Source organism: Prunus avium, chromosome 1 (genome assembly GCF_965620075.1).
Source record: "Prunus avium chromosome 1, drPruAviu1.hap1.1, whole genome shotgun sequence".
Taxonomy (NCBI): Eukaryota; Viridiplantae; Streptophyta; class Magnoliopsida; order Rosales; family Rosaceae; genus Prunus; species Prunus avium.
In genome coordinates, this window is record NC_142284.1 from 7,254,319 (window position 1) to 7,271,644 (window position 17,326).

Consider the following 17,326-nt stretch of genomic DNA (forward strand, 5'->3'; position numbering starts at 1 on the left):
CCTCCACGAGGAGAAAAGCTGGCCGTTGCTACACCTCATTGCTACTGTGGGAGGCTTGCTTGGCTGCAAACTTCTTGGATAGAGTTCAACCCACTTCGGAGGTTCTTTGTGTGTCCAAAGTTAGAGGTAGGTTTTGAATTTGCTATTTTACCGAAATTTGGACAATAAATTGTGAGATTGTGATGGAACTTTTGTTTGAATGCAGCGGGGGAAAAACAGGCATAAAGTTAATGCTTGAGCCTAAATCTAAAAATGCTTTATCAAATTGAACATCATTAATAATACACGAAATTGTAAAACTCTCTGGATCCTTTAGTTTTGGAGGCAATTTCTTAACCAACACCGCGCTACACTCTTCAATTAACAACACTTTCTCATGCGCTACGAATTTCCTTTTGTTTGTACATGCATCCTTCAAAAATTTGGATAAGAAGGAAATTGTTTGTTGGTGTCCAACAATAGAATATTGATATGGAAGTTTTTGAACATCTCTAAAATATCCATTTGATCTTTCTTTTGTTTATGGACTCGTTGGGCTGCTGGAAACTGAAGTGGGGGAACATAAATCCTTTCTTTTGTAGGGGTGATTTGATCAACATTAGTGGTTCTTTCGAAATCACTTGGTTTGCCTTGGGTAGGTGCTGGAAGTAGTCCTTTAGTTTCTTTTGTACCTTCATCTACTTTTCCAACACTTATCGTGGCTTCTTCTCGTCTATCATATGACTTGCCACTTCTCAGAGTTCTAATGGACTTGACATGCTCAACATTTCGAGGATTAATTTCGGATTGGCTTGGGAATGTGTCTTGTGTCCTCTCATGCACAATAGTTGCGAGTTGGCCTACTTGAGTTTCTAACTTAGTGATGGACGCTTGCATAGTATTCTGATTTTGTTGAGAAGTCTGTACAAACTGAGCAATTAAGTCTTCCAATGCTGGTTTTTTAGGCTCACTCAAAGGCTGCATTTGTTGCTGGAAGCGATGGCTAGAACTAACTTGTTGTTGCTGGTTGCTCTATGAAAAATTTGAGTGTTATACCACCCCAGCTTATAAGTGTTCGAATATGGATCATTCCGAGGTCATTGAAATGAATTAACTTGGCAAACTTGCTCAAAACCTTGCGTAGTAGATGGACAAAGTTCCATTAGTTGAGTTGGGTCAGAACAAATGGCGCAAACTTGCTGTGGGGAAGGTGGAATAACAACATGCATAAGAGTTTCAAGTTTTTTCTCAAGGCTTGAAATTTGAGCAGCAACCGCAGTGTTCGTGTCGACTTCATGAATTCCTACCTTCTTTGTCCGCTCACTGCCCCATTGTTGATTATTATTGGCAAGCAAATCAAATTGATCAAATGCTTCTTGAGGTGTCTTCTCCATCAATGCACCTCCACATGCAGAGTCAACCATTCATTTGTTTGTAGTCGTAAGTCTTTCATAAAAGAAGTGCATCTGCATCCAATCAATAATGCCATGTTGAGGGCATTTTTGCAGTAACTCTCTAAATCTCTCCCAAGCTTCATAGAATGACTCTTGCTCTTCTTGAGTAAAACACATGATATCACTTCTAAGCTAATTCATTTTTTGTGCTAATCCCTCTCATGAATTAATGGGTTCAGCTGGCAGTGAGTGAAGCCAAGCTTTGGCTCTATCCTTTAATGAAAACGGGAACAATTTCATCCTAACCACTTCATCAGAGACATTTAGGATCTTGATAGTGCCACAAATGTCAAAAAGTTCCCGAATATGCATGTTAGGGTCTTCGTTCGACTTGCCATAGAAAGATGATAACAAGTGAATCATTCCATACTTGAGTTCAAATGAATCTGCTTCGACTTCTGGTACTACAATACATGATGGAGTGTTGGAAAGAGTTTGGATGGAGTACTCCTTCATAGCTCGAGCAGGTTGTGCTCATTCCATTGCTTCCTATTGCGCTAATTGTTGTTCCCCAACGTTCTTGTCACTCTTCTCGTTTATATTTTCAACGGAACCTCTATCTTCTTGATGTTCCAGTGAGTGAGTGAATTTGTATTTTTGTTTCCTAACTGTTCTCTCAATCTCAGGATCAAATAGTATGATGTCTTGACCTTGAGAGTGTCTACCAGTCATACACTAAGCTGAACCTAATAAACAAGACAAACAAGAAACACAAATCAATTCCAATAATCTGAAATTTTCCAGTAAATTTTATAAAAAACGAAATAAATAAAATAAAACTAAGAAAATAGAAATGAATTATAAATAATAATATATATATATATAACGAAATAAACAAAAAGAAAATTGAAAAGCTAAATTAAGATTGAACTAAATCGTAGTTGACAAAGACAATTCCAGGCAATTGCGCCAAAAACTTGTTCTGAATTTTAGACAACCTGAAAAATGGAGATTATAAAGATTAGTCTAAACACAAATTATACTCGCAAGTGCACAAGGTCAATCGTAATTTAGTATGGCAAATACGAGGTCATTCTCATGAGGATTGAATTCAACTTCCAACTAGTCTAACCTAATTTACTTCACAAAATACTTTAACTACTCTAATTATATAAACAGAAAATTAAACACGTAGCATACTCACGTAAACACAAAAGGGGTTTTTGAAAGAATGATTTAATTAACAACGAAATTAAAAGAAAAAAACAAGTAGAAAGTCACGAAACACAAGATGAGAAATTCAAATTGATAAAAGCACTAGGACAATAAATTCACCACTTGTAATCGGATCTAGCCTCTTATTCACCTACCTATTAACTAACCATTTGATGTCGCTGCTTAGTTTTCCTTTTTCATGAATTACCTATGGTATTTAGGCTAACTCGTATATTCCTACATGCAATTCGCCTATGGTATTTAGGTCAAATATCAACACATAGAAACTCATTAAGATCAGTGAAAACCTCCAACAAGCATGTAAACCCTAGGAGAATGGTATCTACCCTAGACGAATTACATATCCTAATCACAAGAAGCAAGCCTCAAATTAAGTGTGGTATTTACTCTAATTTGCATCCGATTAACTCAATTAAAAGTGTAGATGGTGATCAAGCATCAAGATAATCAACCAAGTTATTAAGCACAATGATTAAGAATCCCATCAAACGGCAATCAATAGATAGGTAAAATAAGAAAACTAGATTATCATACTAGGGTTACATCATACCTTAGCAACAGAAAATTAGTTACACATAATCATATAATTCGACATAAGCAAAAACATAAGGCAGAAAAAATAAAACTTAGTCAAGTGCGGTACTCGTCTGGCGTCTCCAATTTCTCCCAGTCTTCGCGTGACCCCAAAGGAGTTGTTTCTCATGCTTAAATAAAACACCACACGTCTATTCCTACCCTAGCTGGGCTTTTACAATAGCCCAAAAATAAAGAAAAACATAATTAAAACATAAATCAAAACTGGGTAAGTAATTGACTCAAACTTCCTACTTTGATTGGGATAACACATCAATTTCTTTGCACGCACGTTTGGGGTGGTTCCTCCTCCAAGAAAATTCGGGAAAAATATGTAAATTGTAGGTGTTTGTCTTATCTTTCTAGCCATATATCGCACGCCTTGAGGAAAAATTAGGAAAGTCTTCAAATAATCATTCTTCCAAAATAAAACTTAGCCAATTGCGGTACTCTTCTAGCGTCTCCAATTTCTCCCAGTCTTTGCGTGACCCCAAAGGAGTTGTTTCTCATGCTTAAATAAAACATCACACGTCTATTCCTACCCTAGCTTGGCTTTTACAACATCCCAAAAATAAAGAAAAACCTAATTAAAACATAAATCCAAAATGGGTAAGTAATTGACTCTTTTTCCTACTTTGATTGGGATAACACGTCAATTTCTTTGCACACACGGGATTGCACCTTATGCTGACGTAACTTCAAATACTGCTCTCAATAGCTGCGCCGAAAATTCTAGAAAAATTCCACAATCATCTTCAAGATCTTAGCTTTCATCTCCAACTGGTCTTGTACAAAAACTCCACCAAAAAGTCATATATTTCCATTGAAAACAAATTACTTGCTCTGGAAAGCTGAAATTTGAGAAAATAAAGTAATAAGTCCTTTTTACCTCCATGGTGTACTTCAAAGGTGATTGTTCCTTTGTCATCTGCACAACATGACATAAAAAAAACACACTTTAACCACTGCCTAGTCATATGTACAATTTTAAAAGGACAACACAACCACTAAACTACCAGTAAACAGACATGGAGCAAGATTCACAAGCAACTAACATTTTTAAGGCACTAAAAGAACCTTTAAACAACTAGTAAACATGAAAACATAACAGCAAGACATAGGAGACCACAACAATTTTTTATTTCAGGCTTTTCAAACTCAACACCTTTGTACCCAACCCAACAAAGCAAGTAGACAATAAAGAAGCTTGAACTTGGAACACACTCTGTAAATCTCTTGCTTTCGTCGATTCCATTTCAAAAGAGAAGGGCCACTTACCGTACTCGGGTTGAGAACCTCCTTTCTCTCTTGGCACCGTCATTGTCCTTTTCAATCTCTCTAATATTCGCGATTCTCCCAAGATTTTGATTCTTCTGCAATATTCACTCCTTCTCAATTTTTCGAATCTCTCTCTCTCTCTCTCTCTCTCTCTCTCTTCGATTACACACTCCAAACCTTAATCCCCAAATTATTTCGACTGAGAAACTTCATCTTTTGGACAAATCTACGAACTGAGCTGCTTAGATTTGGATTTTAAAAGTCTGTGGGTTCCACTATGCCACATAGAATGTTGACTACGCTCAACAATTGGTTACCGTGGGTGCTTTTACCATAATGACCCTGCCACGTCAACATTTTTTTATGGTCTTTTGAATGGTGTTAATGGTGAGGGTTAAAGTGGAACACAAAACCACAATCAAGTGGGTTAAGGGGCCACTTTAACTTTGAGGGGGTAAAGTAAGATTTGACTAAAGTTTCAGGGGGTACTTGTTGTGTAGATTTAGCTCCACCAAAATGGATTCAGCTGCATCCTCAACTTGTGATACTCGCAAGTGCACGAACCGTTGGTAGTTTAGCGTATGTAAGTGCGAGGTCGATTCCACAGGGATTGGTGATTGAATGATCCAATTCATTTTCCCTACACAAAACAGAAATGAAAAAGAAAGGAAATAAATAAAACAAGGAAGAAATAACTCAAGCAAATAAGTTCCCAAGTTCAATTAGATTAATGGATTGATTCTAGCTAAAATATGATTAAGCCATGGTGTGTGGTCATAACCTTGTGTTCCTAATTCCCTAATTTGATCATTTGTTGTCTAACCTAAAATTAAGCATTAGGAACCCATTAAGCATAGAAGAACAATTTAAACAACCAAGCATGTATCTAATCCCTGTTGTCGAATGTCCATACATACTCTTCCTATTCATAGTTCAATTCGAATTAAAGCATGGTGTATACTCTTAATTCAAACCAAGATAGCTAACATGCAAGCCTAAATGGTGATCAATCATTCAAACTAGCATATTAACTTATAAGCATAATGAATAAGAACATGAACCATAATTGAAACTTGGAAACTAATCAAACTTGAAAACTTAAGAAAAGACTTTACATTACAAAGAAAAATAAATTACAACTAAGAAGCAAAAGGAAAGCTAGAATTGAGAACTAGAAAGCAAAATTAAGAGAATTTGAGGGAGAGAAGGGAAGGGAGCTCTAGAGAAGTGTTTGAGAGCTCCCCCCCTTGGGGTGTGTTTACAAGCTTAGAGAACTTCCCTATTTATAGGCCTAGGGGAAGTGAAAATCTGAATTCAATATGGCTAATGCATACAACACTTGTTTTATAAAATCTGAAATGGTTGATGCACTTGTATTAGAAAATCTAAATTGGGTGATGCACTTGTACTAGAAAATCTTGAATTGGTTGATGCACTTCACCAATAGATCCCACCAGCAGCCCTAGCTCATCTTCATGTCACCATGACCAAGCTTCCAACCAGAAATGATAGCTCATACCTAGCTCACCATGACCAAGCATCCAACCAGCACATGCTGAGGTCAGCATGACCAGCAACTTCAAGGGCTTACAACTTGGGCTTCTCTTAATCAAATTAGGACTTTAAGCACTTGAAATTGAAGTTCAGAATGTCTTCTTTCCAGCCATATGTTATTTGGGCCAATCCAAGGTCGGAGGAGGAAGTTAAGGCCAAAACAAATTGCTAACTCATTTTCCGCGCTGATAAGATCCATCCTGAGCATGGCTCTGTGTTTGCTAGGTAACAGACTCCATATTTATCCAATGGGGCTGAAGTTTGGATATGTTATAGTACACACCCATTGGAACAACTTTCATGAAGAATGCTGCCTCATCCGAGCTGTGTAGGTTGCTGAAACAAAGCTTGCAATATGACCTACGGAACTGGACTGGCAGGGGGCTGTAGCCAAAATGAGTTTGTCTTTTAAGCTCTTCATCCATTCATCCAAATTAGGCCTTAACATGCTTGAATTTGCATGAATTATGTTCTCTAAAGCCATCATTATTACCTAAAGCTCAATGAACTGAAAGATAAACACAAAAAGGATTAAAAGCACAAGTTTAACTCAAAAACATAACCAAATCATAAGTTAAAAGGGTACAAAATGATATGTAATTTATGCACCGATCAAATACCCCCAAACCTAGATTTTGCTAGTCCTCGAGCAAAACAACACAAAACAAAGTTAAAAACAAAACAAGAAGTTAATTAGACCACTTTCGTAGGTAACTCGATTGCATTTAGCGTATGCAACAAGCCTTTAAACCTCTAGGCATCCCTAGTAGGAGGAGTTGTGTCTCCTGAGGGTTTAACAGATACGATACCCACAAACGTTTTTCTAACTCTACAAAACAAAATGGTTAGAAAACTTATTAGATTTGTTAGTCCTTAAGCAAAATAAAAATAAAAATAAAAATAAAAATAAAAATAATTATACAAACAAAAATAAAACCAAAAACCAAAAAATAAATAAATAAAATAAATAAATAAAAACAAAACAAAAGTAAGACTCAAAACAATCTTCCCGAACATTTTCTAAAGAGAAATGACTCATGCACATGACTCAAAAGTTTTTAACAATAAAAACTCAATTTTAGACATTATTCACAAAGCGGCAAAGTTCAAAACATAATATGCTCAAAGTGTAGTAGTGTGATAGCCAAATGCAACAAATTCCCCAATCTTAGTTTTCACACAATTTCAAAAATCATACAAAGCACAAGTTCAACTTCAAATCTCACCAAAGTTGTCCTCTCACAAATGAATCACTCAGAAGAGGGCTATAATGCAACACTCAGTTATAAACATGAGATTAGAGTTAAACCATAAAGACTTAACTCAAAATAGAAAGATGAAGAACTTGCATTAATATGATCTCAAGAAGGATGCCAAACACTTAAAAGCAGAAAATGAATGCAATTCAACCACATGACATTTAAGATCAATTTAGGTCTTTAGTAAAGGTTGTAATTGGGCCAAGGGAGTAAGGTGAGTAAGAAATGAAAGGTATGGATAATACAAAGTCCAAGGAACTCGCAATATAAGAGCATAAAACAATTGTTTACAAGACTTCGAATCATCACGATTATATTTTTTCTTTTACATGATCAAAACTCCTTATACCTTCATTTACAATGGTTTACACTCCTTTCCAAACAACAATTATTTTTGAAGGCCCAAAAATGAATTTTCATTCAACTACCATTTAATCACAACTTTTTTTTTTCTTTTCTTTCACCGATTGAGTGAAGTTCTCTTTTTTTTTTTTTTTTATGTAATATCCCTTCCCAAACTTAGCATGAAAAACACATCCGAATTAGAGCTCATGAGTTCCTTAGAAAGGTAAATATTTGTTTTTCGGGCTAAGGCGAGGAAATATAATTGGTAAAATGAAAGAAAAGGTTTACATGTAGGCTCAAAATGGTTAACAATGGAAAGTCATGCTTAAGCATGCATAAGGTTAGCTTGAAAGGCACAAACGATCCAAAGAGGGCCTTAATATCACTTCTTAAATGTCATGAAATCAAATTGCATAAGAATGAATGACTTTTAAGTGTTCAACCAAATCAATGAATAATGAGATCAAACAACAACTTTGATGACAAGAAAATAAGAGTATGTATATAACACTCATGAATTGAAGTACAAGGCTCAAAAGCTCACTTTATATGGTTGGTTATATAAGTCTAATTTATGCTTCATACAATTCTTTAGATCATGCAAATCCTTTAATTGGAAAATTATGAAACAAATGGCAAGTTTAAAGAAGGTTTCAAGCATATCATGTTAGAACAATGCCAAATTAAAATAAATTTTTTTAATTTTTTTTTTAATAAAGAAAAAAAAAACATTAAAATAAAATGAAATCCAATTTTCATTTAAGTCATGCAAACATTTATCACAATCTCATCAAATGTGTTCGGAAAGTGAATAAAATAAAAATAAAAATAAAAGCAAGACTCAAACAAAATAAAATAAAAATAAAAACAAGCAAAAAAATTAAATTAAATTAAGGAAAAAAATCAAATTTACATGCTAAACTCCAATACCCCCAAACCTAGAAATGAACATTGTCCTCAATGTTTAAAAATTAGGAACAAGCAATGTCATAGCAAGAAATGAAAGGTACTAAAGTAAATATAAATCACAAAACACACAAGAATTAAAATACACAAATAAAATAATTACAAAAATAAAAATTACAAAACAAACAAACAAACAAACAAAAAAAAGTAAACCCTAATCACACAATTCTGAAACCCAAAAAAAAAAAAAATTTGAAGCCCAAAGCCCACAATGAAATTAACCCACCTTGAAACCAAAACAAGGTGAAAAACCGACCCAAAATGAATTCTGAAGCCCACACATTTTATTATTATTTTTACGTTTTTTTTTTATAATTTTTTTTTTTTTTAAAAAAAAAAAAACGTGCAATGGGAGCGCAAAGAGTGTGATTTCTGAAAGGGAAGAGCGTGGTCCCTGATGCCTTGGTTCCTGGGAAGTCACGGGTGAAAGGGGTGAGAGACGTGTCGCCGCGCAGAAGCAGCTGTCACATCCCCCAAGCCAGAATTATTGGCTTCTTGGGTGAAGCGGGACGACTTTTTCACTAGAAGGTGGTGAAAGGTGAAAATGCAATTAAGGGGGGTTGGGAAACGGGTGCGGCGACATATAGAGATAAGCCGTAAGGGCCGCACAGAACTCAGAACCGCAGCGGCTAGGGTTTAGCAGACTAAGTCTATAAAAGGTAAAAAGAAAGGGTAAAAAAAAACACAAACTCAGAAACACACAAAAGAGAAAAGAAAGAAAGAAGAAAAGAGAGTGAGAAATCAAATGGCCTCTAACTACCCATTTTCGTTGGATCTCAACCTAGCTCCACCGACTCAGACACGAGGCCAAGCAGCGGCACCAGTATGGATGCCCTACTTTGCCTCCGCACGGGGGCCTGTGACAGTAACTGACTCAATACTCCTGGACAACGATGTTGCCATTGGAGTGGGCAGAAATCTGGTGACTCCTAAAGATATACGTGTGTTTGGGACAAGAGATGACAACCGGGTCACGAGTGATGCCATGGCACTGAGCGTGCAGAGTACAGCAACAGTCGCAAGTTTGGGTCATCGCCTACTTGCGAAGTCCCATGAGGTAGAGGTGCTGAAAGGTCAGTTGGCGGCGGAGCGAAGTATGGTTGAGGAGTGTCAGACTGCTATAAAAAGCCTGAAAAGGGAGAGGTCAAGGATAGTGGAGGTGAATCGACACCAGCTAGAAGTATTGCGGGACGAGAATAGAAACCTATCAAAGATGGTAGAGTTGTACTCTCGCGACATGCGAAAACAGCTGGAAGACCTAGACCGACCGGGTAAACGCAAACAAGCAGATCGCGAGAGTAGTTACGCTCAAGCTAAGATTGCGATCTTTGGGAACTCAAGTGATGAGCCCCAAGAAGCTGTGCGTGAAGCCCCGGAAGAGGACAGCCAGAGGGCCAAACTCAAAGCTCCAATGGTCGAGACACCAAGCACCGAGAAGAAATGATTTCCTACTGCATTATTGTTGTTTTTATTTTATTTTGTTGTTTTTGTATTTTCGTTATTTTGTTTCGGAAATAAAAGAGTAAGGTTGCAGAAAGAAAAAGAAAAAGAAAAAGAAAAAGAAAACAAAGACGACAAACGGAAAAGAAAACACATTTCCCTAACTAAAATAAGATAAAGATGATAGCCGAAAGGGAAAAGCAAAAACACAAAGCTCTAGAAAATGAAAGTAACGGGCAAAAACATTAAACACCAGAAAACACGGAAAAAAGAAAAGTAAAGTAAAAGTAAAGGTGCTCCCCCTTGAAGCGATTAGGTCGAGCATGCCCGGGAAATCCGAAATGGTGTTGGCTCTCTCTCATCAGCATATGTCTATTTAAACCACACCTCTGCAAGCGGATGATACCCAGCATTTCTTCCTGCAAACTCAAGGAAAAACATCAAAAAATTCAGAAGCAAAACAAATGGCATCCTCATGCACTCACCTTGATGATCTCAACCTTGAGCTCTCACTTGCACCACCGAATGCCCAGACAAGGGCTCCTCCAACTCATGTCTTCCCAAACTCCACATATCATCACGGCACGGCCTCAAACTTTGCTGAGGCAATACCGAACTTTTCTGAGGCACTGTCGAACAGAGCAGTGCTGCTAGGAGGCATGATTAGCAGCAAGCTCACTCCGACAGATCATCTGCATGTGGCACAGAGGTCTGATAAGGCAGCGGTAGAGGAGTCCCACAATTTAACTGTGCTCCACGCGGTCTCCGCTACCAATTTGAGCATGCGATTACTGGCGAGGACAAGGGAGTGTGCCGCGATGAGCGAGGAAATAGCTTCCTTGAAGGCTATGGTGGCGGACTTGCAGAAGCGGCTCTACTGTGCCAATCAGCACGTGGAAGCACTGCAGAGAAAAAATGAGGACCATGTGGAGCTGCTGCAGATTCTACAAGTGCGAGAAAATAGAGGCAAGCCATGATGATGATGGAGATGAAGAAGATGAAGAAGATGATGAAGAAGATGATGATGTTGTTTTTTTATTTTTATTGTTTTTTTTTATGTTTTTTTTTTTTTGTTTTGTTTTGTTTTTTTTTTTTTATGCAATGTTTGAAATAAAAAAAAGTGTTTTAACACTCAGAAATAAACTAACTAACCATACCACGTAAATAAATAAACTAACATAACAAAACAAAAACAGAAACAAAACAAAAACAAAGACTCAACAGAAAAGAAAACAAAGAAAATAAAGAAAACTTAATTTAAAAACACACGAATATACAAGCAACTCACGGATGACCAGTTAAGGGCCTCAGAAAACACAGCCAGGGGATCCGGGAAGATTGGAGGGGTCACAATGGTCCCGCTTAAAACCCAAACTTCTTAGACACCGAAGGTGTCGCCTAAAGAACTCCTAGACACTGTATTAACGGAAGTGCTCACTGGGGTTACCATAAGTCGGCTCATATGAAAAATCTTTTTTTTTATTAAAATTTTTAAGATAAGAAACAAAAACACATTAAGATAAAATGAAACAACAAACCACAAACAAAAAAGAACTAAGTACTGTAAACAAATTCAAACAAACAACATAAATTGTTGTAATAAAAGAAACAAACCAAGAAACCAAAGAAAAAAAACAAACAGCACTTTCTATCACCCGTTTATCACCCGTTTATCACCATTTGGACAGATTCGTTTCTATGTTTTTCAGCTTTGACCTCTGTTCAGTTTTTAGGCTATAACTTTCCAACCGTAAGTCCAAATGTTACGTTCTTTATATGGTTGGATTCAGCATAGAAAAACAAAGAACTCAACGCGGACCAAAAGGTAAAAACAACTACGGAAATAAACAGAATTCAAAGAAGAGAAAGGATTGAAATGCTCCCCCTTGAAGCGATTAGGTCGAGTGTGATGCACTTGGAGGTCGCGACTTCTCCCATTGCTCCACACTTCCCATTCTTATGATTGAGGTTGCCATCTCTCTCCGTTTTTATTAAGCTGTCATAAATTGCTAAAACAAACACACAAACTTGAAATGGAATTAAAAGGATTAGGAAATAAAAACTAAAATGAAAAGGAAAATCAACACACATCCAATTCCATGCTTCAAAGCAACAAGCACCAATGGGTTGTGTAAGCTGGGACTTAAACCCAGTTCTCTTGCTTGTTGGGCAATTGTCCTTTTCTGTTGGACTACAAACACAACTTGTCCATTAACGTCATTAACTTTAAAACTTGAAATTGTCTAGAAAAACATGAAAATGAAAAATAAAAATAAAACAAGTAGGGAAAAGAAATAGAACCAAACTATGTTGCCAATCCCCGGCAACGGCGCCAAAAACTTGTTGTGTAGATTTAGCTCCACCAAAATGGATTCAGCTGCATCCTCAACTTGTGATACTCGCAAGTGCACGAACCGTTGGTAGTTTAGCGTATGTAAGTGCGAGGTCGATTCCACAGGGATTGGTGATTGAATGATCCAATTCATTTTCCCTACACAAAACAGAAATGAAAAAGAAAGGAAATAAATAAAACAAGGAAGAAATAACTCAAGCAAATAAGTTCCCAAGTTCAATTAGATTAATGGATTGATTCTAGCTAAAATATGATTAAGCCATGGTGTGTGGTCATAACCTTGTGTTCCTAATTCCCTAATTTGATCATTTGTTGTCTAACCTAAAATTAAGCATTAGGAACCCATTAAGCATAGAAGAACAATTTAAACAACCAAGCATGTATCTAATCCCTGTTGTCGAATGTCCATGACCATACATACTCTTCCTATTCATAGTTCAATTCGAATTAAAGCATGGTGTATACTCTTAATTCAAACCAAGATAGCTAACATGCAAGCCTAAATGGTGATCAATCATTCAAACTAGCATATTAACTTATAAGCATAATGAATAAGAACATGAACCATAATTGAAACTTGGAAACTAATCAAACTTGAAAACTTAAGAAAAGACTTTACATTACAAAGAAAAATAAATTACAACTAAGAAGCAAAAGGAAAGCTAGAATTGAGAACTAGAAAGCAAAATTAAGAGAATTTGAGGGAGAGAAGGGAAGGGAGCTCTAGAGAAGTGTTTGAGAGCTCCCCCCCTTGGGGTGTGTTTACAAGCTTAGAGAACTTCCCTATTTATAGGCCTAGGGGAAGTGAAAATCTGAATTCAATATGGCTAATGCATACAACACTTGTTTTATAAAATCTGAAATGGTTGATGCACTTGTATTAGAAAATCTAAATTGGGTGATGCACTTGTACTAGAAAATCTTGAATTGGTTGATGCACTTCACCAATAGATTCCACCAGCAGCCCTAGCTCATCTTCATGTCACCATGACCAAGCTTCCAACCAGAAATGATAGCTCATACCTAGCTCACCATGACCAAGCATCCAACCAGCACATGCTGAGGTCAGCATGACCAGCAACTTCAAGGGCTTACAACTTGGGCTTCTCTTAATCAAATTAGGACTTTAAGCACTTGAAATTGAAGTTCAGAATGTCTTCTTTCCAGCCATATGTTATTTGGGCCAATCCAAGGTCGGAGGAGGAAGTTAAGGCCAAAACAAATTGCTAACTCATTTTCCGCGCTGATAAGATCCATCCTGAGCATGGCTCTGTGTTTGCTAGGTAACAGACTCCATATTTATCCAATGGGGCTGAAGTTTGGATATGTTATAGTACACACCCATTGGAACAACTTTCATGAAGAATGCTGCCTCATCCGAGCTGTGTAGGTTGCTGAAACAAAGCTTGCAATATGACCTACGGAACTGGACTGGCAGGGGGCTGTAGCCAAAATGAGTTTGTCTTTTAAGCTCTTCATCCATTCATCCAAATTAGGCCTTAACATGCTTGAATTTGCATGAATTATGTTCTCTAAAGCCATCATTATTACCTAAAGCTCAATGAACTGAAAGATAAACACAAAAAGGATTAAAAGCACAAGTTTAACTCAAAAACATAACCAAATCATAAGTTAAAAGGGTACAAAATGATATGTAATTTATGCACCGATCAGTACTACAATAAATAAGCCTAAAAGAAATTAATAATGGGAAAAACCGATCAATCACGCAACCCAAGTTCAATGTCAATACATTTCTCATGACTATTAATAAACATTCTACAATTGTTAATACACTTTTTATAACTATTAAGACACTTTATATGTATGTTAATTTCTTTTTATTTATTTATTAATATGGCAAAACCAGAAATTATTGCCATCCATGCCCCCTCAAACAATTCCCGAGCTGATCCCATATCCCCAAACTTAGTATAAGCAACAATTAACTTGGTCCAAAAAAACCACACTTCACATGTATATCAATCATGATGTTTCCTACATACAAGTCCGCCGCAAACTCGCCAACAAAGATCGTATGCGCATGTATCTGCCTACCCAACTTCACACCAAGCACATCCCCACAAGCTAAGACTCAGTAATAATGTTTGATCAGTAGCCTCATACCTCCAACACGAAATATCTTGAGGTATGAGGCTATGAGCTATATGGTCTCATTTTCCTTTTCGTTGACCTTAACTAGAATATTGGCTGATCATGATGCTGCATGCACTCTAAGCCTGTTCCAACCGTCGGAGTTTTGCTGATGAAGCTCTGACGAGGGTCTTTAGAATTATCATAAGGTGAAAGATTTGTCAAAGTCATGATAGGTATAGTCTTGTTTTCATGGGGGTGATGTTGTTGATTTGGACATCAATAATTACTGATAATGATTTTAATGTTGCCTTTATTTTAAAAAGAAGAAAGATTAGAGAGAAAGTGGTTAGCATTCCCTTTACTGCTGGAGGAATAATTACACACTATAATATAATGCCAGTCAATTTTGATGCATTTGTTTCTCTGAGCATCTATCCACTGAGAGAGAGAGAGAGAGAGAGAGAGAGAGAGAGAGAGAGAGAGAGAGAGAGAGAGAGAGAGAGAGAGAGAGAGAGAGAGAGAGAGAGAGAGAGGAAGCCATAATTTTGAAGAACAATTTGTTATGCTCATGCTCATGCTCATGTTGGGCGGCGTAGCCGCATTGACTGGGAGGTGGGCGTGAACCTCCTTGACTTTTTATGATTTGAACGCCATAAAAAAGAAAAGGAAAATTTGATAACTAATTTAATGTTAAAAGGGCAATGACGGTATTTCATCTCATTAATTAAGCTAAATAAATGGTATAGCGTTTCTTTTTGGGTTTGTTAATTTATTCTTTTGTTTCTTTATTTCTAAAATGAGGTATATTAGTTAATTAATCAACCTTCTGGTCAATTACAGGGGACATGGATCATTTGGGAAGTAGCTTCAAGGGCCATGGAGAAGCCATTAGCTGCGAGGATAAAATTTTTACGAAGATGCCAATCACCATCGCATATATACGTTGCTTTCCTTAGTCAGATAATATGTTGTTTTTTTATAGTAAGATAATATGTTGTTTTCCTTAAATATTTTTTTATAACACAAGTGATGCTGAAAGAAGGGGATTCGAACGCAAGAACTTGAGTGCATGAATAACTCATTTTCACCACTTAAGTTATAAGTCCCTTACGTTACTAATATTGTCAACGCACGCCTTGAAGGTGACTTGGATGACTTCGCTTGTTTGTTTGCATACTGGGGTACCACAAGCACAAGTCCAACTTTAAACCAAATCAAATTGCTTGATCTCATCGCCTAATCCTAATGTTTGAATATTTTTCTTTTGATTGGTTATAATATCAGAGGAGACCAATTAAAAGCTTCCTCTTGGAAATAATGAGTTTCTAAAGAAAAAAATATTAATCCATTTGAAGACTAATCAACATAAAAGCGAAATTGGAATCTAACTTGTTTTGGACTAAGTCAAGTGTGAGTCGTAGACTAAGTCAAGTGTGAGTCGTAGACGAAGTCAAGCTTAGATCCGATTTGAAGGGGAGATTGGTATGATGGCATGTTGTTTATGAGTGGTGGCGTGTGTTCATTGGTTCAGTATCATTGTTTTGTGGCATTAGTATGTTAATTTGTTATCTTTAAATCAGGGAATTTGGTTAATTGAGATGTTAAACAGTTGGATTAGGCGCTGAGTGTTTAGTGGAATATTCATGGGTTTGATTAGGGGTGGGCACTCAAACCAGCGAACCGGAAATCCGAGCCGAACCACACCGAATCAAACCGGAAAAAAACCGAGTTGACCAAAAAGTCAACAACCGGTCAAAAACCGAACTGGACCGATTTGGACCGGTTTTGGATCCGGTTTCATGTCTTCAAAAACCGGACCGGGCCGAACCGAACCGGTCAAATTAAAAAAATATATAATTTCAATATTTATTTATATTTAATGCTATATTTTTAATCTAACAACTAATATTATTCAAGTGCAATTTCAAAATATCTATCTTTTCTAACTTTAATATTTATTTTTATAAGAAATTGAATAATTTGTTAATTTTCAAGTAAAATAAATAAATTTTCAGTTGAAAATAATATTAAAAAAATAATTTTTATAATCCGGTTCAACCCGAACCGAATTGGAACTGGAATCGGACCGAAATCGGTTCAACCCAAACCGGACAGTTTTTGAAATTTTTTAATTAAAACCGAACCGATCCAAACCGAATAAATAGTACCGGATCGGTTCTAATTTGAGGCAAAAATCGGTCCAACCCGAACCGTGCCCACCCCTAGGTTTGATGGTCCTTTTAATAGAGCAACACGTGGGCTTCTAGGGCGATTCATTCCACACGTTGTCCTTAGGCCCCGACCGCATGAGTATTAAGGGTTTTTGGGCCTTGTTTTTGGCCTTTTGAGCCCATCCACTTCCTTAAGTTGCGAGACTTTGTTTTTGATCTTTTTTTGACAATTTCTATGACAAATCTAGCCTTATTAACAATTAAAAATACCAAGACATGCATTAATTAAACTTTTTATTGCATATTTTTAATTTAGGTGTATAAATGGAAAACTAAACGAAATGTGTTTCCAGTTCCTCTACAAATCGAACATGGGAAAGAGTCTTCGATTTCACTTGCTTAGGTAAAAGATATGGGGATTGATTTCCCATCAATTCTTTTCCGTTAACCAAATAGGTTCCAAGAGCATAGCAAGGGTGAAAGACCAACAATTATAAAGCAAACCCAATATGACCAATAAGACTCATCAATCAGCTCAAAGAATATGATTCAAAAGGCCTAAATCCAAGTGTATTCATCTATATAAAGCAAATGGGAGATATGTTGTTTTTTCTCCTGTGTATGGCTTATGTTGTTTACATGAACAACAAAGGAAAAGAGTCAATATATTTCTTTGGTTTT

The 17,326-nt window shown here is 36.6% G+C and overlaps 1 long non-coding RNA gene and 1 other non-coding gene across 3 annotated transcripts; one reads left to right on the forward strand and one right to left on the reverse strand.

The window, feature by feature from the left end:
- Positions 1–245: 245 nt before the first annotated feature.
- On the reverse strand, positions 246–4,624 carry LOC148297203 (uncharacterized). 2 transcript variants are annotated; one of them, XR_015833702.1, is made up of 3 exons: positions 4,461–4,624; positions 4,072–4,110; positions 246–3,962 (listed from the first exon to the last, which is right to left on the reverse strand). It is a non-coding gene; the product is annotated as an uncharacterized LOC148297203 (long non-coding RNA). The 2 variants fall into 2 exon arrangements; XR_015833701.1 differs by having other exon boundaries at positions 246–4,110.
- Positions 1,462–1,568, forward strand: LOC148297204 (small nucleolar RNA R71). Its single transcript, XR_015833248.1, has one exon. It is a non-coding gene; the product is annotated as a small nucleolar RNA R71 (small nucleolar RNA).
- Positions 4,625–17,326: the final 12,702 nt, after the last annotated feature.